Genomic DNA, 25,636 nt, shown 5'->3' with positions numbered 1-25,636 from the left:
GGCGTTTCTTCCCAGTGCATTGCGGTGGGTTCCTAACCAGGCAATCGATCGATTTGATTTTAAAATAGCTCATTTAGATTACAATTGAAGTAATGAACATTCGTTGACACATATTATACTCTGGGAAATGTTGGGGCACCTTGCTTAGTATATATATATATATATATATATATATATATATATATATATATATAATTTAAAGGAGATTAGAACAATAGTCTAAAGAGCTGAGTGTATTTTAATGTAACAGTGAAATTACTAGTTTAATTAAAATACAGGAAATAGAAAGTGCTATTATAAATCACATTACTTAATATATATATATGCATATATATATATATATATATATATATATATATATATATACATGTGTATATATATATAAATGCTGAATTATTTAGATTGCAAAGACATTTTGCAATTTTGTAACGTGTTGTGATAATTAATAAATATTGTTATAATTAACGATAAAATGACAAGAAATGTTTCTTTTAAGTCCGATAAATCCCGCCAACAAAATTTGCATACCCTCGAATAGATAAATGAGAAATTTGAAAACATTGAAGTGTCGAAAATGATGATAAAATTATTTTATTTACTGTAAATGTTATTGTAAGTCCAATATTTCGCTAAACGTAGTGTCATCTCTGTAGGAAGTACGGTACGTGATTTTATTTCCTTCTTTTCTTCATTTGGGTCTTAAGGAGGAGGTAATGCGTCGGAGTAGGAGAGAAGAAAAATTTACGTCTTGTTCCGTGGATTCTACGTGTGTTTGACCCTAGTTTGAAGCCGGAAGTTTAAAGTAAAAAGATGGTCAAACACTTTCAGAAGACCCTTATTCTGAATAAAATTCTAATAAGAAATTTGAAAGCTGTGAAATGTCGGAATTAATGATAAAATATTTTTATTTAATTTTATAGTTCTTGTAAGTCAAATATTTCTCTAAAAATAGCCTCATCAGGGTTGAAAGTTCTGGACTTGATTTTCTTTTTATTTTCCTCATTTTGGTGTTAAGGAGGAGGTAATGCCTCGGAGTAGAAGAGAAGCGAAACTAGAGCAAACACACGTGGAACCAACGGAACAAGACGTATATTTCTCTTCTCTTCTACTCCGAGGCATTACCTCTTCCCTAACATTTTTCTTTCCTCGTCTTAATTCTCGTCTCCTGTCCTATCGTGTTTGTTTCGCCTGTGTCTTTTGCTACAGTATTATTTTTTCGGTGTTTTGCATTATATATTTCTTTAATCCTTTTTTTTTGTTTTGTTTTAGATAGTAATGCTTTAAAATTAACTTTTACACTATTATTAGAATATTGTAATATTATTAAAACAAATATTAATAATCATTTCCCATTCTGGTTAAAATTGTTTTTTTACAACTTTTTAGTTAACTTGAATTGATCTTAATTTCACTTGCATTCGAGTTTAAAAAGACTATAATCAAAAATATGTTATTTTAATTAATTAATTCTTCTTTTGCTTTTACTATTATATTAACATAATATATATTAACTTACCTATTAGTTTCCTTTTCTATATACGAAATTATAATTTAATATCATATTCAGCGTGTTAAAATACTGTAATTAGACTAACAATAAGAAATGTTTATGCTTTGATTTAATAACTCTCTCTCTCTCTCTCTCTCTCTATATATATATATATATATATATATATATATATATATATATATAGTTTGGTTGTTATACAAACATTATTGGTTACATATGTGCATGCATGTTACAGTGAAGTCCCAATTTAGGGGCAACTTTCATCAGACCAATCGGTATTATTTTTTGGACTGAAGTGTTGTCCCTGAATTTAGACTCCACTGAAACATGTATGCAAACATATAACCAAAAATGATTGTATAATAAACAGACTATATACAGGCCTCTTTCTTCCATTGGCCACTCTTAAATAATAACGGAGTGTCTTTGGATTTTTATCTAGGAAAGAAATCGATGCGACCGGAATTAATATAAATATATATATATATATATATGTATATATATATATATATATATATATATATATATGTGTGTGTGTGTGTTTGTGTGTGTGTGTGTGTGTGTGTGTGTGTGTTGAGAGAAAGAGAGAGAGAGAGGAGAGAGCGAGAAGAAAATGTATTTCCCTATCTCTGGTTAAGAGACTGTAATATACAAAACCGACTGGGTGCAGGTGGCAGGGCTAGTGTTGCTGATAAAAGGGGGATTATCTAGTAATTCCTGAAGATATATCGCGCCATAATCTTGGTAAACATTTTCTTCATAAATCCGTCAGTTCCCCATTATATAAAATGGACAATGGACGATTAAACGACACACTTACAATAGAACCACAACGCGATAAAATATAAATGGTTGGACACATTAAATAATTACCAGAAAATAAATATAAAAATGTTCCACGAAAATATATAAATGAATACAAAAACAGTTTCACACACGCAACCATGAATATATTTCGGATATTATAGGAAAAAAAACACATTATTAATCGTTTGTCTGCATAATTTTTGTTTATATTAATCTCCTAATAACGATATAAAATTCGAAATACGTGCTTTTTTCACGTAAACTTTAAGTGGAATATTTTTTTATAATCTAAAACTATCGAAAAATTTGCTAGGCCAATGTCCACGCTAAGATATATTTACAATAAGCTCTAAATTCGTGTAATCTGTAGAGAAAAAAGGATTAAAGCATAAAACTCTTCAATCTTAAAAGTACAAAAAAAAGAACATAATTACAGTCATTGATGAAATATAACGGCTTCTTGTAACATCTCCAGAAAGTGTAATCTTATATAATATATCATATATTTATTTTTACAATATAAACATATCAGGAGGGGAAGTAGTGCAATTATCAAGATGAGTTATTTCGGAAATTAATATGGTGGCCCACTTAAAAATAGCCCAGAAAAGAGGAGGAACATTTTATTGTTACAATTGCCACTAGCATTGTTTAAATTACCTAGAGTGTTATTAAAGACGCTGGAATCCTCCCCGTTTACATGTATGCATTTCTTGGCACGTTTAACAAGTTTTCAGATGTGTCTATTGATCTTCCCTGGTTATTTTCCACATAGCATTGGCAATATCTTCTTTTAGCTGGTCTAAATTGTGAGGATTATTTGCATAAACTTTTTTTAAAGTCCCCTAAATACAAAAATACCATGATGACCTTATTGTTCTCTCTTACGTAAACATGTCATGGATTTGTGCCAGAGATCTGTAAGACGTGTCGCATGTAGATTCATTTTGTTGAAAAAAAATTGCATTTTGTCTTGTGGCGTCAGTTCGTCTTAAAGATAAAAGTTAGACAGATCGGGATACTTTTAACTGAAAAAATGAGTACAGATGTCGGGATACTTTTAAGCGGGAAACACACACTATATATATATATATATATATATATATATATATATATATATATATATATATATATATATATATATATATATATTAGCAGGCTGTCCGGTATTGCTCGGTGAAAAATTACGCAAAATATATCTTAATTCATGTAAAAGCTGAGATGTGCATGTGAGTATTATTTTTTTCGAAAAGTTTCACTCCTTGTAAGTAAAAAAAAAATAATTACACGAGTGGAGAGCGAAACTAAAACCTTAAAAACAAGGTGTTAAGTACATTAAACATGAGGCCAGCTTGACAGGATCTTTAAAATGTTTTCAAACCTACTTATTTTTAACGTGACGATACTGAGCCACGCATTCGTGAAACAGTTAACTTACACACAAAAAAAAAAAACACATGTGACTCCCACTACCAATTTTTAAATTTTGACTTCTTAGCAGCATTTCTTCCGGATGAAAACCGGTTTAAAAACTTTCCACGCGTCTAATACCCTTTATACCAAATTTTAAGTCTCTAGATAAAAATTTCGTTTAGTATGTAGGTTGAGAATTGTCCCCCCCATATATATATATATATATATATATATATATATATATATATATATATATATATATATATAAGTGAAAGTGTCTGTCTGTGTGTGTCTGTCTGTCTGTGTACATTTCGCAAGCAATAACTGTGTCAATTTTTAGTCTACAGACTCGAAATTTGATATACAGAGTACTGAGATTTGGGAAAATCGATGTGTTCGGATTTCGGCCAGAAATTTGGCGATTAAGGGGTTAGAGTTCAACGATTTGACCTTTGAGAACTCTACCAAACTCCTCCGACAATTGAGTGTCGACACACTTAAAATATTAGATATAGGTTCCTTAGACATGGATCTAACTTCATTACTTGATTTGAGCCCAAAACAATTAATGTTAAAGGTTCATAATAGGTGTCAAAGTTTAAAAAAATTGACCACTTTTTTTGCTCAATATACATCTCCAAATACCCGGGCAATGCCGGCCACCCATGCTAGTATATATATATATATATATATATATATATATATATTTATATACACTAGCATTTAAAACCTATTATTTGTTAGAAATAACAACTGTGAAAAGCTGAAATTTCTGACAAATGGTAGTCGTTATTATCCATAATATCATATTAAAATTTGAATCATTTGCAAAGGATAGAAAAAGAATTATAACAAATAGTTTTGTCTTTCAAAATAGGAACGTCAAAAAGTAAGGAACAAAAATTGAGAAAAACAATGTAAACAGTACGCTATATTCAACTTTTTGGATTTCCTCTAACGAATAATCTTAGTCATTTTTAAACGTTGCATCAGCAGGCGCCATGGCGAACCGCCAAAAACTTGATTACTCTGTTAGACAAGCTATTGTGAAGCTACAGAAGGAAAAACACACTATTAGAGAGATTTCAGAGAAGAGGGAAACGTTCCAAGAATGTTGTAAGCAGGGTTGTTTAATCCTTCAATGATACTGGTAAAATAGTTAGTGCTTTTAAAACCGGCAGACCCCGCAAAACCTAGGCAAGAGAAGGTCGAATAATGCAGGGTATGTCATTAAAGGACCGTTTTAAGTCTTGCACAGAAATTAAAACGGTTATGAATAGTACCTCATGTGTAAATGTGTCAAGACAGACTGTTTCTAGACGAGTGCAAGAAATAGGGATGTTTAATCAAACCCCAGGTAAGAAACCACTTGTTAGTCCGAAGAATAAGAATGGTTGGTTGGTTGTTTTTGATTCACGGCATATCAACCCTTTTCGGGTTATTTAATGCCGAATCCAAAGATTTTGAAGAAATTTTTTTTTAATAGAATATATTTGTTGTTTTCACGTCGGTTTCTATTTAACCCATAGTTGGGACCCTAACAGGTACTACCACTCCGGGTCAGAGTGGACCTGGGAGCAATGGTAATTAAAGAGTGGCTCCACACTCCCCAAAGCCCACAAGCTGGGGCCCTCACCACTGGATATAGTTTAAGGTCATATCCAGGACCCCCATTGAGGAACTTTTACCCTCTGCAGGGGGGCAGTCGGCGTATTCTAATGCCCCACCGACAGGGCCGAAGAATAAGAAGAGATTAGAGTTTGCAAACAGATATGTAATTTGGACATATGAAAATTGGGCAACATTATTTTTCAGTGATTAAAACAAGTTTAATTTTTTGGAAATGATGGAAAAAACAATGTAAAGAGGCGTATTGGCGAAGGATTAAGATCAAAGGGTACTAAGAAAACTGTCGAGTTTAGAGGCGGAAGCGTCATTGTATTTTAAATGTTTTCTAGCCAGAGTACAACGCCTCCTGCCCGGTTACACACTTGTGTAAACGCGATTATCTAAAAAAAAAAAAAAAACACATTGTTCAACATCATGTTGTGTCAATCATACAGAATTCAGGTTTCGATAGGGATACCTTTATGCAAGATGATGCCCCATGTCACAAGGCAAATGTGGTAATGAGTTACCTTAGCGAGCAAGATTTCGTAATTATGGATTGGCCATCATAATGTCCTGACTTAAATCCAATAGAAAATGTTCGGAAGACCTAAGTAGTGAAAATTATGGAAAAAAAATCCCACTAACACGGAGGATTTGTTGGTGAAGTTCCAAGAAAAATGGTCTAAAATTAGTATCGAGGATTGTCAATAACTGATTCGTTCTTGTAGTCGAAGATGTGCAGCTGTCATTGAGAGCAAGTGATAACTTACTAAATATTGATTGTACATGTATTTTTATTGTTTTTTGGATGTTTACATTGTTTTTCTCCATTTTGTCCCTTACTTTTGAAAGTTCCTATTTGGAAAATAAATAAATAATTGTTATAATTCTTTTTCTACCCTTTCCAAATGATTCAAATTATAGTATGTTGTTATGGATTAAAGGACTACCAGTAGTCAAAATTTCAGCTTTTCGGAGTTGTTAATTCTAACAAATATTAGGTTTTAAAATGTTGTCCCTTATTTTTGGACGCTAGTGTTTACATACACACATACACCTACCCACCCACCCCCACACACACATATATATGTGTGTGTATATATATATATATATATATACATACAAATATATATACATATATATATACATATATATATATATATATATATATATATATATATATATATATATACATATATCAAAAGAGTTTATTTGTGGTACGGAATTTACAAATAACGGAGAAAATAAATGTTTTAGACCCTAGACGACTTTCTCCATCCTCATCAGGGGAAGACGATGGAATTTTCGAACTTTAAAAAAAAAAGAAGAAAATATGGGCTTGTAATTAAAATTAATAATGAACATGGGAAGGATTAATTTAAAATTATAATAAAATATACGTACATGAAAAAGCTGGAGGAAAGGATAAAATAAAATGAATTAACGGGTATATATATATATATATATATATATATATATATATATATATATATATATATATATATATGTAATTATTGGTTTGTTAAAAGTGAATGAAACATATTTCTACGTTACCAATTTATTTGAAATTTTCAGACAACCCATCTTTAGTGTCGAGGGATGTTTTTATTAAAATAAATTTACTTCTCGAATTATTAAAATATTAAATAAAATAAATATATTTTTTAACTGTTAGTGCGAACCTGCTTTGTTGATAAAACTGAACTTCCGGTTCGATTCATTTCACAGCCACGAATTGACGAAAAAGAAGTAGATTTCATTTTCTTTTTACTCGATAAGTAAAAAAAAACAAAAAAAAACATAATTCATTTGCTTATCTTCCAAATTTTTTAATTTACACATTTTTCTTTATTATATAAGGCAAAAATAAGTTTGTCTCTTGCTTTTTGAGTTTTTTATTTTTTATTTTTTTGTGTTTCGATATAAGATTGGTTGGTAAAAGTACAGAGTGGTCTGCGCTATTTTTTAAATCGTATTTCCAGGTTTAATTAAAGTTTTATTATATGTTTTTTATTCAATTGGAAGGTTAAAATACACCCTCCCCTCCCCATGTTAAGAATGGCTTTTTAAATATTAACATTATTATTACAACACGGATCACTCTCTGCATGAGTACTGTACTTTCACCTGACAATTTAATAAACAAAACATGGTACTTATGCAGAGAAAGTACCATAATAATATAATAATAGAATAATACCGTTATTTAGAAAGCCATTCTTAACATGGGGGGATGTTTTGTTACTATTCTTTACTTTCACCTATCAATTTAATAAACAAAAGATGGTACTTATTCAGATAAGGTACCGTGCTGAAATAACGCTATTAAGAAAGTCATTCTTAACATGGGAAAGGGAGAATGTTCTGCAACTATTTTATATTTTCACCTAACAATTTAATAAACAAAAGATAGTACTTATGCAGAGAAGGTACCGTGCTGAAATAATACCGTTATTTAGAAAGCTATTCTTAACATGGGGAGGAAGTTTTGCATCTATTCTATACTTTCACCTAACAATTTAATAAACAAAAATAGATAGCACGTATGCATAGAAAATACCGTGCTGAAATAATGTTATTTAGAAAGACATTCTTAACATGGGGATGGTATTTTGTAACTATTCTGTCCTTTCACCTAACAATTTAAAAACAAAATATGGCACTTATGCTGAGAAGCTACCCCGCTGAAATAATGACGTTATTATTTAGAAAGCCATTCTTATAATGGGGATAGGGGTGGTTTGTAACTATTCTGGACTTTCACCTAACAATTTAATAAACAAAAGTTAAACTTAAGCAGACAAGGAACAGTACTGAATCATTAACATTATTTAGAAAGTCATTCTTAACATGGGGAGGGAGGATGTTTTCTAACGATTCTGTACTTTCGGTGCTGATGCAGAGAGTGATCTGCGCTATTTTTAAAATCCCATTTCCACGTTTAATTAAAGTTTTATGATATGTTTTTTATTCAATTGTAAGGTTAAAGTACAGAATAGGTACACACCCCCTCCCCATGTTAAGAATGGCTTTTTAAATAATAACGTTATTATAACAGCAAGGATCACTCTCTGCATGAATACCGATTAACGTTTTGTTCTTTGCTTTTTTTACCGTATTTTTTTTGTTTTTTTTAAAGAAAACCTTTTTTTAACAAAGATTGAAAGTGCACGTTTTTTTCTTTTTTTTTACAGAAGTTGTTTTTATATAAGAAATATGAATGCTTATAAAGAAATTGGATACTCGTCACTTATTGATCCGTGCTGAAATTAGAACGTTATTATTTAAAAAGCCAGTCTTAACATTGGGAGAAGAGGGTGCTGTGTACCTATTCTGTACTTTAACCTTACAATTGAATGAAAAAAACGGTAAATTTTTAGATTAGGTCCACCTCCACAATTTTCTTTTAAATGACGACTTTTAAAAATTTTCGACTATGCTGAATACAGAAATCGCATTGAGATTTTGCAGAAATTAGTAGTTATCGAGATATTAAAAATTTGTATAATGCATTGTAATCTCTGGCAGCCGTCTTTTTTACACGCTTGCGCGCGTCATAAACAAATCCATGCGCGTAACAAAAATGGCCGCCAAAGAATACAATGCATAAAACAACTATATATATATCTCGATAACTACTTATTTCTGCAAAATTTCAATGCGATTTCTGTATTCAGCATAGTCGGAAACCTTTAAAAGTCGTCATTTAAAAGAAAATTGTGGAGGTGGACTTAATCTAAAAGAAATACCAAAAAAACATAAAACTTTAATTAAGCTTGGAAATACAATTTAAAAAAATAACGCGGATCAGTAAGTGCATTAGCACCCATTAATCGACTCACGTGACTTTATTAACAAATATTATCAAAGGCAAGATATGTTACTTTATTACAGAAATGGATAATTCTTTTTGCTTTTTAAATGCAAAATTTTTATTCGGCTCAAAAACACAGCGTTTACTGTTATATTTGAAAATTACAAATGGCGGCAGACTGTGTTAACACATTAGGTTTGGAAAAATGAGTTAAAACTAAAAAAAACTATACAAAATACTGTTAAAACCACTGAATACATGTCTGCCTATGTCACAGTAACATATATTGAGTGAGTTCCTGACAGTAGTTTGTATAGTTTTTTAGTTTTAACTCATTTTCCCAAAGTTAATGTGTTCAACAGTCTGCCGTCATTTGTATTTTTCAAATATATAGATAAACACTACATTTGTTCAAACCGATTAAACATTTTTACACTGAATAAACACGCTAAAATCTTATCCAGTTAGGTAGAAAAGTAACTTATCTTGCCTTTGATAACATTTATTTGTTATATTTATTTTTCAACAACTTTTTCGTTTCTGTGTTTAATAATACAAAGCCGTTTTATTTACTATAACATTTAGTCAACTCGAAGAACAGTGTTTATCAGTGTATTTGAAAAATACAAACGGTGATGGACACTGTTGATTATGTTAAGTTTGAGAGTTTTGTTAAGTTTAAGTTTGAGAAAATGATTTAAAACGAAAAAACTATGCAAAATACTATCAGAAACCCACCGAATATGCCAGCCTATGTCACAATAACATATAATAGTAGGTGGCTGACATTGTTTTGTATAGTTTTAACTGATTTCCCAAAACTTAACGTATTCAACAGAGTCCGCGACTATTCGTCTTTTTCAAATACAGAGATAAACACTGCGTTTTTCAGCCGATTAAACATTTTACTTTAAATAAAAACACACAAAAAAATTATCCAGTTAGATAGAAACGTAATTTACCTTACCTTTGCTTTCATTTATTCGTTTTTGAACAACTTTTTCGAATCTGTGTATAGTAACACCCCCCTTACCCAAATATTAATTAAAAACTCACATTTTTTAATACAATAAAAGAGAAAACTATTTAGCGTTTCAATGGTTTAGCAACTCTCGGCTTACTCCACTGAATATTGGTCGAGCCCAAGCCATGATTGATGGTAATTCCCAAAGATCCGGATCCAATTCTGAAAGAGTACCATATTTTTTTTTATTTTCGCCTTTTTTTTTACTTTTTGGAGTGGATTGCTGTACTAAGAATATAAGAAACATGCATTTCCTCTTTTCATTAGAATTTTTCTTTACACGAAATTAAGCCAGAGCAACGCGTGGCAGGGTACAGCTAGTATTTTATTAATTACTATATATATATATATATATATATATATATATATATATATATATATGTATATATAAATATATATATATATATATAAATATATATATATATATATAAATATATATATATATAAATATATAAATATATATATATATATATATATATATATATATATATATATATATAGTGAGTGGAAAAAATTATATTAAACTATCACGAATGGGAAATGGTCTATTTGGCGAATTGTAGAGACATATTTTAGATGTTTCCCCCATCTTCTTTTCCTTTTTTTTTCTCTGTCCGTATATGTATATGCGGATTATCATTTCCTATTCGTGATATATAAATTTTAACCCCAAATTTTCTTTTTCTGATGAGCATGGCGAAAGAAGTCTAGGGTCTTAAAGAATTCTTTTCTCTGTAATATATATATATATATATATATATATATATATATATATATATATATATAACTATTTCATTTATTCACATAAAATTAATATACGAAAGTATAAATTTATGCGTAAACTTTAAGTATTTACTTCAAAGTAATCAATACGTAGGTAGAGCTAGGTAGTAAGTTATAAAATATATATGGCGATTAAGCCACACTGATTATTCCGCGTTTCATCCACTCTAAGACTCTTCAGGCTTATGCGCGAAGACAAAATTCGCGCATAAGCCTGAAGAGTCTTATAGTGGATGAAACGTGGAATAATCAGTGTGGCTTCATCGCCATATATATTTTATAACTTACTATATATATATATATATATATATATATATATATAGAGAGAGAGAGAGAGAGAGAGAGAGAGAAGGGAGAAAGATTAATATACTAATTATTTCAAAATTTGACACCTGCGAAAAGAAATGTATATATAAATACATAAATAAATATATACATATATATATAAATATATATATGTATATATATATATATATATATATATATAGTAAGTTATAAAATATATATGGCGATTAAGCTACATTGAATATTCCGCGTTTCATCCACTCTAGGACACCTAGAGTGGATGAAACGCGGAATATATATATATATATATATATATATATATATATATATATATATATATAGAGAGAGAGAGAGAGAGAGAGAGAGAGAAATATATGAAACGCGGAATATATATATATATATATATATATGAAACGTGGAATATATCTCTCTCTCTCTCTCTCTCTCTCTATATATATATATATATATATATATATATATATATATATATATATATATATATATATATATATATATATATATATGATTAAAAAGTCGACCCGATATGTCTTTGGATTGAATTAGAATTAAAGAATATTTAACACTTCCAATGCGTTTATTGTTGTCGAAATCAGTTAAATCGCCTATTCATCAACCAAATCGATTAATTGCCTGCTCTATTCGGAGACCCACCACAGTTCACCGGTGAAACATCGAATACATTGTTCTCTACACTGCACTGTCGAGAACCTATTGTTTAATTTTATGAAATTATTTTTATATAATGCTTAGAACTTTGAAATACAACAGTTAAGTATCATGGTTAAATTGTACTCTATAGAGAAACATGCATTTTTAAAGCATCTCAGTCTATATATATATATAGTTTTGATTTTTTAAACGATAGTAGTGTTTTGTCTCCGCCTCGGTGACCGGTGTTTTTTCTTAGAAATCGACCAATTTTATTTGGACGTATTATTTATTTATTAAAACAGTAACCTACGGACACGCGTGTTACGGATCCCTACTACTCTTCAGCATAGCATGACTGTTGGTAGGATGGGAACATAGCGCAGTGGATTAGGGCGCTGGACTGAAATATATATATATATATATATATATATATATATATATATATATATATATATATATTTATATACACATTTAATATTCCATAAAATATGTTGGTCATATATTCCGTTGGTCTTTTATTACATATTCTACTCTGTTTTTTCTCGGTTGTTTGCGATTTTATTCAACAAATTATTATCAGACGAAGCCTGTATATTATTTCAGTTTTACGTGTCTGATTTTTTTTTTTTAGATGAGAATTGATTGATCATATAATTTGTATCAGTCGGATTAATTTTCTCATTTTAAGTGTCATTTTCACAGCGTTTCGATCGATATAATCTCCGACATTTTAACGTGTATCTTGTCGAACTCGGTAATGTCTCTGTCGAATCGAGAATTTTGATCGAATTTAGAACAAAACCCTGTATTTACTTCCTGGGGTAAGAATGTTTTCCGTTCGTCAGTCAGGATTGGGTGGAATTCCTTAGTAATTCGAAATTACGCTGCAATGACCCGTTCCGCAGTAGTTTGAGTACTAGGAATAAACAATTGTGAAATCGATATTTTCCCGAAAGCTGACGGTAAATGTTTGTTTACTCTAATGATCACTAACGATCGCATGAGTTGTACATATTTATTACTCCTCTCCCCTCCATCGGGATGTGGCAGAGTGGTCCTTTCGTCTAACCTTCCTTTCTTGAAAACAAAAAATAAATTAAATAATGAAAACAAGCCGGCTTGTACTCCTTTTCTTTACAGCAAAACCCTAATCCTAACCCGACCGACAAATAAAATGTCAATAACGAGAACATGCTACCCATGTCAAGGAAAGAGAAGGTGCCGTTCAAAATTCCATCTGTAAACTGTTTTTGACTCCTAGTAGGGGGTATGAGACCAATAAATTCGACAATTTCTACAGTAACTTTGGAAGGTTTTCATTGGTTGTTTAGCACATCCGGTGGTTAATAAAACGATTGGCGAATTCATTGGTCTCATACCTCCTACACTAGGAGTCAAAAACAGTTTACACTCCCCCCTGTTTTTGATATAATAGAAAAATCCTTTCGGATTCAAATTTTGGTTATACTTGAGAAAAGGAAATTAAAATAAAATAAAATAAATAATAATAAAATAAATGAACAAATAAAAATAAACCAATAAAATAATTTTTTTGTTAAGTTCTACAAGACACTCCTGAAGAAGATCGATGGTCTCATCGACCAAAACTTTGTGAACATGGCAATCAAGATGAGAACAGTAGTCCGAGGAATCCAAATAATACGGACTTTTACTTCAATTTAAATGAGAGAGGGAGATGTGGCCCACAAACATGATTGCGTACTTGTATGCATAACTTAAATAGACAAAATATTACGGTTAATAATAATTTAATGTTTATACTATGCTGTGGTCTTTAAAATTCTCTGATTAATTACAGATCGCTTAATTTTCATGTAAACCGCTGCAAGATTTTAAAATTACATATACGCAACTGGGCTTACTATGCCAAGCCCAAAAGATAAGCAGAATTCCTATCTTAAAAATATGACGGTGATTCCAAAAAGTAAAGTTTCCAATTTTTTAACTATAAAAATTGATGAGCTACGAAGACGGAATGTAATACCATTAAAACGAGTCAGTTTTTGTTATCTAGAATTTTGTTTACATGCTCACCGAAATCCTCAATGCACATTTGCACAGAATTCAATCACAATCTCTGCTTTTAACGAAATCCAATGAATTAGGGTTAATTTATTAGAGTGTCCCATTGTAAATATCTGCAACAGAGAGATGAAACTTCCAGACCATGAATGCATAAGTGCAGTTATTATACCAATGCAATTCTTAGTCCCTTCTGACTCATTTACTCGAATCAAAAAGCAGGCATTATCTTTTGAACGTCCCTATTTAATTAACTTGAGTGAAAACTAATGGAAGTTAGCGGATATTTTTTAACTTAATTTTTGTTTCTGAATAAATTACGCGTGTGGGAAAAACAAGGATTTTGATAGAAATCGCTACTTAATTATATTTTTCAGCTTATATGATTAAACATGTTGGCGGGCTGAAGGCTTTCAACCGGACTCTTTCTCGTCAGGCGGAGCCATGTGATTGCAGATTTCGTTTTGTATTATATCTGCCCAATTACTAATTTTGATAAATTTTCAGATGAGGTCCACCTCCACAATTTTCTTTTAAATGACGACTTTTAAAGGTTTTCGGTCATGTTGAATACGAAAATCGCCTTGATATTTTGCAGATATAATTAGTTATCGAGATATAAAAAGTTGCCTGATGCATTGTATTATTTGGCGGCCATCTTTGTTACGCGCGTAGATTTGTTTATGGAGCGCGCGCACGCGCGTAAAACAATGGCCGCCAGAGAATACAGTGCATAATGCAACGTTTTACATCTCGATAACTACTTATTTCTGCAAAATTTTCAATGCGATTTCCGCATTCAGCATAGTAGAAAACTTATAAAAGTCGTCATTTAAAAGAAGATTGCGGAGGTGGACCTAATCTAAAAATACCAAAATTTTAACTTCGCGGTCATTTTCATCAGTTTCCATTTCCTAATAGTATCAATAATGTATTTTGTATACCAATGGATTTATCCGTCCAATATCAAACAGAAAACTATGTTCAGAATAAAGAGGTTTATTGTATTTTATCCTGAAGTATCTAATTAACAAAAAAGAACTATGGTAAACATGTATTTAAATTTAAAAATAAAAAAAAATATTCAATTACATTTCATAATGATAAATAAGGCTTCCTATGTCAAATTTTATATTCACCACTAGCTATGGATGCAGCTAGTTTGGAACCGGGTGTGTAAAAATAAAGTTAAATAGCTTTTCTTTGCCATGTATAGCCTAAATAAACATGAGGTTAGTGTCGTAAAATATTTCATTAGAATTACGACAGTTGAATTATTGCAACGTTAAAAAATATGTGGAATAAAAGCGTTTATTAGACCTCAGCTACCACGGCTGTGAAATCATATCCAACCTTGATGGGCACTGCTGTGAATTGATAGTAAAAAATTAACTGGACTCCACAAGGAAATAATGGCTCACTTTTCCAACCCTATTATTAGAGACACAAGGATGAGAAAAATCTGAATGAAAGAAGATCGACATATCAATTTGGAAAGTGCGAAAAGCAAATGTCACGAGATAGGATACTAAATAGACATTCTGATGCAATCTGGAATCCAAGAACATCCCATCTCAGCAGATAACTATTTTCTTTAGGTCACAAGTGTCACGCTCACACATTAATTTCATAGCAAATATAACATACTGACCCAACGGTTCACGGGTAGGCTAGTATAAAATAAATATTACCGCACTGAAATTAGTTTGACCTTCAATTTTAGAAAAGAATTCCAGGTTATTAGTTTGGAAACTGTCTTCATAAACATTGTTTAATATATTTAGTGAATTTAATTTAAATTAAAATTAAATATGATGCAATGATAGGAAAGCCAAATATTACAGTAAAGTGTAAGAATATATACATATATATATATACATATATATACATATATATACATATATATACATACATATATATACATATATATATATATATATATATATATATATATATATATATATATATATATATATATATGTTGAACTGGATTAAATCCGACGATATGAAATAAAATGGAGGTGGAAGGACCTGGATACTCAACGTTTCGCCCGATTTATGCGGGCTTCTTCAATGACCATCCCTCTTGAAAAAGCCCGCATAAATCGGGCGAAACGTTGAGTATCCAGGTCCTTTCTACCTCCATTTTATTTCATATATATATATATATATATATATATATATATATATATATATATATATATATATATATATATATATATATATATATATTAGCCAAAGTACCCGTCGTCGACTGGGTTCAAAAGCAGCCTACAGAAAATTGACTGTGATGTATGGAAGTATGATAGGTTATGAAAATGAAGAATTTGGCGGTATCAAAACCAAAGCAAAATATGATGAACGTAAAAATAAAATCTATAAACCCCATAATTCATTATACCATACCTGTTCACACTGAAACACTAATCACAATATTCTGTGGATCTATATTAAAAAATCTTGGTAAACTTTGTGACATATTTCCATTCTATGGAGGTCAGGCACGAACGAACACACCCATAATTTTATTATACCATATGTTTTCAAACTGAAACATAATTATCAAAGTATACTTACGCAGATAGATTTGAAAAGTCTCTATTAAAGCGTGTGCCTATTTCCATTTTATAGGGGCCAGGCGCGAACGCAGACCCCATAATTTTATTATACCATCATTATTTAAGTTAAAAGATACTTATCAAATTATTTTTATGTACATCTATATAAAAACACTTGTAAACGTTTTTTTTTTAATTTTTAATTTTTTTATGTCCATACTTTGTAGACCAGGCGCATACGCAGACCCCACAATTTTAATGAATCGTCATTATGCCAGATCAAACATATAAAGCCCTGTGTCTCGATACATCTTCTATCAATATATGTGATCAGTTTTCTATAATAGTCAACCATATAGGAGCCTATTCGTGACCAGACACACACACAGACGTTCAGTTTTATATTATACTAGCTAGGGGTACCCGGCGTTGCCCGAGTGTTTGTAGTGTGTGTGGTGTTAAAAAAAAAGAAACCAGGGGGGGTAGGATCGAAGCCGAAGCCCTGAGGTGAAGTTTGAAAATAAAATCGGCCAGCCAGAATGAAGCATTGCTATAAACGAATAAGTGACAGATGTTTGAAAGTCGTCGGGCGTTGCGACGACGACGATGACGATGTAAGCATTGTTATAAGCGAAGTAAGAAAAGAAAACGTTTTAATTAAGCCGGGGGGGGTAATCAAAACATTGAAAAAAAACACAATAAAAACTAACGTAAGGCAAACGAACGATGAGAACAGACAACGAACCAGTGAAAAATGGCTTAAATAAGCCTGTTTCGATATTAAACTTTAAAAAATCGGTGGGTACCCGGGTGTTTTGGGGTGTCGCTAAGAATAAGCGAAGTAAACAAAAACAGAGAAAACGAAAGTTACGTGAAAAATGGCTTAAATAATACAGGGTTCAATATTTAAATTTAAAAATCGAAAAATAAAAAACTCTCACACCACGATTCGAACCCAAAACGTTTAGTTAATGCACAAAGGCCTTAACTACCTGAGCTAAAGCGACGTATATGAAATTTGTTTGGTTTTTCAACTATTTAAAGTAAATCAGGTCACGACGTCATGAAGTCATCTGACGCATGCGTTGTTGACCCCCCCTGTCGAAAATTGTCGATTTCGGGGTGAAAATGTTAACGTTTTTCTCTCTCTCTCTTAACTCTCTCTGTTTTCGTCTCTCTCTGTTTGCGTCTCTCTGTCTGTTTGCGTCTCTCTCTCACACTTCGTCTTCCTTACTCTAAAGAGTGTTACTAAAAAAGAAAATTGCGTCTGGGTTTGTTTTTTTGTAAAAACTTGGATCGCTAATATTTTTTGTAAGCGTATTTTTTTTTTACTTCACATTTTTGGCTTATTTTTTGTTTAACTATCGTATCTAACTATTTTTAACTTTGGTAACGTTGTCATAGCTTAGAAGTTCATAGTTCAGCTTGTGTGAGGGTTAAATGTTTTTTTACCGATAATAACAATGTTTTTTTTTAATTCAGACTGCCATTACAGCTTGCTGGCATCAAAATCACGTGACATGACTCAGCGGGTTTTAAATAAAGTTGACCCAAAATAAACGGGCCCGGGTATACTTTATGTAGAAGAGTTGGCGCCCTTATTTTTTGGGGCAGTTATAAATCAATTTAAAAATATGTAATGTTAAACATTAAAACGTCACTTTTTGGCCACCCCCTGCAGAAAATCGATCAGTTGACGCACTTCTGATGGTCCTTTTGGGCCAATTTTTTTTATATTAGTCGTCCGGAGGGTGAGGCTTTCATATGAGAACAAGTTTGTGAATTTTTGTTCCGTCGGTCCAAAGTGTTTAGCACACACACACATACATACATACATTTTCGCTCTTATATATATATATATATATATATATATATATATATAGATTATATGTATATATATATATATATATATATATATATATTATAATTAAAGTAAAATGTAAGAAAATATATAGGCATATATATGCATATATATATATATATATATATACATATCTATATTGTTACAGTAAAATGTAAGAATACACACACATATTAATTTCTCTATACACACACACATATGTATATATATATATATATATATATATATATATATATATATATATATGACGATTGCTGCATCTTTCCAGATGAGCGCCGTCACATTGAGTTCTCCCCATTCTGTCGTCCATGCCATCTCAGATGATTCTGCACTCCCGCCGCAGATTTCCACATCTTTAAGCAGATGTGACATACAAATTGAGCAATTTCCATCTAGTTGACTTCCGCTTGAGATGGAAGGGTATTCCTATGAACAATCACATGTCTTCTCAGACCAGCAGTTGACTTGAAAACTTTGTTGCATGTTAAACAGATCTTTTGGTTCCCACTAATACGTGCAAAGTTGACCTGAACAGGAGTTCTGAGCGACTTTATATGTATATATATATATATATATTTATATATATATATATATATATATATATATATATATGGAGTGCAATGGAATATATGCTCTCTCATTAAACCATGTACTCCGAAAGATACGAGAATTGTAACACAATTTTTAAATATGCACTGAAAACCAAAAACCAGCATGTGCTATAAGGATTCATAATCGAATTATCAGAAAAATGCATATTTTCTGTACACTACGTAATAATCATCATTTACAAATATAATAGACCAATAATTTTTTTATAAATATTAGTCTTTACTTTTTATACAGTAAGATATACATCAATTATCATATATATATATATATATATATATATATATATATACATACATATATATATATATATATATCAAAGCTTCAGCTCATTTTTTGTCATCAGTAACAAAAATGTCAATTTTACAAAACGTCTGCATCGAAAATTTATTTTTAAAAGAGATTGTAACGAAATACGGAATGTGAATACTTAAGAGGATTGATAATCAAACATTGATCTGTCCTATGCAACGTTATTTAGTTCTGAACTCCAAAATATAATAGACTTATATTGATATCATAAGTAGATTTTATATTTACTGCTCGTGCGTAAGTGGCAAGTTTATATCGAAAAGTATGAAAGAAAAACGTTTTCAAAACTTGGACGTTCTCTTTTATATTTATTGACAAAAAGCAAGTTCAATACATTAAGCCCACAATGGACAGACATATCTGCACTCAAGTAATTCTATTATTTTTTAAAGATTATATAAAACACACACTATCAAATTGTTCTTAAATGCATTGCAGTAGACGGAATACACAGTTGGGAAACATTTAAAAAAATACTTCAGCTCAAAATCGATTTTAATTTTATTTTCTGAAACATTTATAAAGGCATTATTCGTATCCGTCTGACATTAAATATTAAATATAAAATCAATATATTGATAATATAAGTTTTAGCGTTATACATTTCTATTATTTTCGTTTGGACACCATGGGGGATATTATCTGTTGATTCGTTTCATGAGCATTGGAGACGAATACTGATGAATGTTTCAAACGTAAGTATATTCATTTCTATTATTTTCTACATAGATATCAATGCTTTTTTTAACTATGAGTTTATTTCCAGTGTTGTATCACCTAAAAAGTATTTTATTCTTATCCTCTCCCTCCTCCTCTTTTGCAAGCGTCTGTCGTGACCGACAATGCTATAGAGGTAAAAACTATGGCGTCTTGGATCGATGTATTTGGAGCTTTTTCAGATTTTGCGTCTCATCTTTCTCTCGACATAAATTTTGGCTCGCCAAGCATCCTGATTCCGGGATAGTGCTGTCCATTGCTAACATTCCACACCGAAATCCTTGGGATCTCGCTTGAGCCCATCCTTGAATCCGAGACGCGGACAACAACAGGCTGAATACCCTCCTTCAAAACACCATGTAATACATTGAAACACTGCCCACCGAAGTCTCATATGCATATATTGTATATGGTAATCCGACCATTTTTACTTTAGGCTTGCAAAGTAAGAGATATACCTAATTTCAATTTTGAGCATGCTTCATGTTAACCGAGAATTATGTCTATATATGTTTTATTTCCATGTGAGCATAATGAAATGATCAATTAGATGGAAAACACCTAGCGTAGAATGTTTACTGTTCCAACTAGAAATGACTTCTGGAGTACGGCGACGTTTTACTTCATTCGCAAGGAGTCCAGCTGTTCCCCAAGAAAATCTTGATTAAAATTAATCGCGTCTATGATGATTGGCACGATGGATGTTTGCTTTGTTCCACAACATATCAATCTTGATCGCCTGTTTCTGATAGTTCCGTAGTTTTTCATTTTTTTTTTTTGTCTGCAAACTTGATGTCGTTTGGCCAAACCACATCATATAAGTTGTCATTCATTGTTTTTATTTCACAACTATAATATTCGGTGTCCTGTGAGTAATCTCTAGGTTACACTGACCCATAAAATCACATAGAATATAAACGTCCTCATATTATACTAGAGCTTCTAGGTGATGTTGAAACCACTTGTACGTCACGTTGATTTCAAAATTTAGACACAAACTTCAACGCAGATTTACACATAGTTTGTCATGGCGACGTTTGTACCCTTTTTGAGCAATTGTGGAACACGTATTATCAAAGTGTGACACTGTTTCAAGAGTTCAGTCACCTAGCCTGTACATATTATTATTAGCTCACAGGAATCTTTCACACGAGCCATCAAATATCTCATTGAAAACAGCCTGTGGTGTTCCCTGGAAGTTGAGTGACAAGAACTGTCCCCTGATTTCCAGTACTCTCCACCTCTTTCAATAACATTTCCAAAGAAAGTTCTACTATCGTAACAGCTGCTTTCTATTGATTGCTCGTTGGCAACGGCCATTCATCTTCACTGGAATTTGAGTGGCAATAAGTCTACCCAACGTCCCAGTTCTATTCGCACTTATACAGCGGAGGTCTGGTCGGTGCTCGATCTTCGATCTTTCTCCCCTTCTTTACTCTACTTGGCTATTCGGTCTCCCTTTTTTCGGGGAGGGGACAGGGATGTGGTAATGGGGGATGGGGATGGGTTAGGGAACGTATAGGTATACAGCTTCAATGTTCTTGGTGCCGTGCAGCGCTTCATGTATTGTCTCTGTAGCAGTTTGTCTAGCCTGCGCTTGTGGTTCATGTGTGTTAGTCTCCACATTTATTCTAATTATTATTATTATTATTATTATTATTATTATTATTATTATTATTAATGATAATATTAATATTTGTTATTATTATTAATATTTATATTGTTATTAATATTATTATAAATATTATTAATATTATTATTAATATTATTATTATTATTAATTTTATTATTATTATTATTAATTTTATTATTATTATTATTATTATTATTATTATTATTATTATTATTATTATTATTATTAATTAGAAAACGGTTCGTTATTGGAGTGAATATATTGTATACTTTGTATTTTTGAGAACATTTAAAATGTGACATTTTTTTAAATAATGAATTCCGTAAAATATTAACTATTTATATCCAATGTAATATTTTCTTTGTTTATTCCTTTTCATATAAGTGGTGTTTTGTTAACTTTAATTAGTCATTATTTTTTTTAAAACATAAACAATAATTACAACATATGTGAACACTGAGTTATCGTCAATTTCACACGTAGTCGTAAGGTTAGCTTTTAACGTAGACATGCACATTTCATGTGTATCAATGAACGGTGATAAGCCAAGGTTCTTGAAAATCTTGACCTAAAATTTTGCTGCTACGTCACTTACAAATTGAAGTTATTTTTCCTCAAAAACGACGGGATTGCAGAAATGAATATAGATTTTATTAACAATTTCGATAGGGTTAATTTTGGGGTTGTCGAGCTGTAAAAATTTTTTCCTTTGAAAACGGAATAAAAATATTTTGCATATTTTGCGTTTTAATATAGAAATCCTGTTTAAAAATTAAGCGTGACAGAACGTTGTCTTATGCCATGCAAACATCTGATACTTCAATACAATCGTACGTCAATCCAATCCAATGCAAAGAGATATAATACCTACTAACCCACATCCTAAATATATTCATTGTGTAACGTAGTACACATTTACAAAGACTCAACTCGTTGTAGACCCACTCGTAAAAGAAAAACAAGAAAAGGAATATCTCCACTCTCATTTGACTATTAAAACAACTACATTTATGTCCGAGTACTTTCGGAATAAAACGTGATTGACGTCGTCAATCTGCGAACACACTTTCTTCTCATATTTTTTATACATTTCTTTGCCAATGGGTCACTTCGCAAATGGGTCAATCATTAGACTACCGCTGCTATACACATGTCCGCGCTTTGCTACAATTGAAACTATGTGATGTACAGTAAGCACGCCAGCTTTTGATTATACAGGACGTGTCAACATTTAGGGACTGAACACCTTGTAGAGTTAGTAGAAAAGAAGACCAAGATAAGGAATAATTCAACTCACTATTTTCCGTTGAAACAACTCATATGTATTTCCGAATACTTTCCAGAATAAAACGTTATCATGACCCTCGGCCAGTGCAAATGTTTTTCTTTTTATAATTTAAAAAAAAAATCCTTTGCCATGACGTCACCTCTCACACAGCTCATTCATGTCCATAAAGTTGCCATACACGCCTCTGCGCTCTGTTATAATTGGAATCCGTGATATACAGTGATCACGTCAGATTTTGATCTTACAGAACGAAGTAAATATTAGTTGTCATCAACTAGATTGTTTTTTTATATAGTATTTTTATTTGGTTTCCGTTCAGATGAGTTACTCGTGTATTTATTCTTTGTTTTGTGTGGACTGTTATCCTTATCTTCATAGGTTTTGTTGTTTTACCTTGTTTCGGACAACTCATTTTGTACCCTTAACTGCGACGGGATAGAAATGCTGAGTCATGTAATTATATCCCCAGTAATTAATTCCTTTCATGGTTATTATATAACCTTCTTTTGGTTAACTGCTTTGGTTGGACTGCTTTAGGTATACTTGAAACCGCTATCTTTAGAGAATGATCACGAGTAACAATAGAGACTCAACGCCTCTATCCACTGCATCACTGATATCCAAAGCAGGCCAGAAGATTAGTCGGCCAAAACCAGGTAAGACAAAAGCAACTATGGAAGGCAATAATTACAAGTGATACAATTAGACAGATTGCAATATATAATTTCAAACCAAATTTTGACAGACTGCAAAAATACTTTTTCAAATAAAAATTCTACAGACTGACAAAATGCTCTTTCCAATATCAGATTGACCGACTTAAAAATCAATATAGACAGCTCCGAAATAAATGCTATTCCAATTAGTTCAAGGCATACACACAAAAAGGTATTTTAACTTATGCATGATACACTAACAAACAATCGATTCAAATCTAAGCGTAACAAAGAAAGATATCAGTTCTAACGTAAACGCTACAGACTGACACATACGCTATTACAATGGAATATTACTTTTGAAGTGAAACGTAAAAGGCTGACGGACAGGACTGCTAACAATGCTTCAAGTTTGCATCAAAGACATAAAATTAAAAGGCTGACATTCATTCATAAAACGAGATCAATTTCATTGATGATTTTACTAAATTTTAAAGCTCAAGAAAAATCAGCCCCTGACATCAGCTGGCATTAGATATTGAAAAAAATAGTTGATATATCTACCGCGCGTGATCAAATCTTGATTTTCCATTGAAGAGTTGGATGAAAAAAAAGCAGAAAAGGCCAGACACTGATATAAATGATAGCGTTTGTGTTGAACAAGAAAAACAAAGTTGAATTTAGTTCGTCTATATCGCGGAGAGATCTCAAGTAGTCTGTGGCCTGTTGAAGGGGAGGGGGAATAAAAGCCAGTAATAAATTACGTTAAACCCGGTTGTTGCTAACATAATTATAATTATATCTTTCGGAGACGTCGCATTCCGTTCAGTGCTGCTTCTACGACTGATGATAATAATAATAAGGAGAAAAGGAACAAGTAAAAAAAGGGAGAATAAAAAGAAGAAAAGAAAAAGAAAATTGCGAAACGCAACAGCAACAAGAATAAAAACAAGAAGACATAATAAAGAGTGATAATTAAATTTATCTATGATTTGTTTTGTGAATATAAAACTCAATGCCAGTGTATATGTGTTATGTTTGCGTTCCATAAAACAAAGAAAGCGATGAAATTCTACATAAAATTAAATAGTGTATTCTTATATAATGCTTCCTTATAAAGACAATAAAAATATCCCCAAATCTCTAAGTGCACTTATAAAGCGTATATGAAGGGCATAAACCTGTGTTAAATCTATATTATTAATAAAATTCTAAATGTTTACTTATTTATTTATGCGTGTGTATATACAAATAAAACTTTCGAACAGATGCACCGAATTGAAAAAAATTATTTATTTCCCTGAAAGGTGTGAGCAGCTAGATTGTCCTCATCTATATATGGTTCGCAAGGAACAACGCCGAGTCACACAACATGCCTGAAATAAGGGTTTTGGGGCCGTTTCGTGCAATTGTCGAAAAAGTTCCCTGCCCATGTCAACGGAATTTAGCAATTTCTGTATACAGTCGCGATAACATCTTTCGGCTTACGGACAGGACCTGTGACGCATTGGATAAAGCGCTTGACTACGGATCAGAAGATTCAAGGTTTGAATCCTGGTAAGTTCGCAATAGTTTTAACCATCATTTTATCCAAAGTTTACTCATTATCTTTATCCTTAATTAGGGTATTTTTGTTTTTTCAGTGTTTTGTTTTGTGCATATGGGACTTTCCCATACTCCGAATTCACAGGGTAAGCGTTAATGGTAAGATGATGTTGAGTGTACTTGATGTTGAATGTACTCAATTTTGTGTTTGACTCGTAGTTGTGTGTGCCGACGTGGCCAAACCGCTAGTGTTCACTATTTACTATCTTTATGAATTTTAAATCATACGGAATAGGATAATTGAAGTATTCCCCAATGTCTAGGTACCAGTCTAATACAAGCGTAGAATGATGGCCTAAACTGCCTTTAAAGCTTCAAATGTATTATATTCTGATTAAATCTACACAATCATAAAACTATTTGGACGGTCAGACCCAACTTTTTTGCATCACGTTTATCACAAACATAGTTGTAATGGAAACTAGCTTGTATTCA

Source organism: Euprymna scolopes, chromosome 22 (genome assembly GCF_053919585.1).
Source record: "Euprymna scolopes isolate OS-2025 chromosome 22, ASM5391958v1, whole genome shotgun sequence".
NCBI lineage: Eukaryota > Metazoa > Mollusca > Cephalopoda > Sepiida > Sepiolidae > Euprymna > Euprymna scolopes.
Note: the sequence above shows the minus strand (reverse complement) of the source record.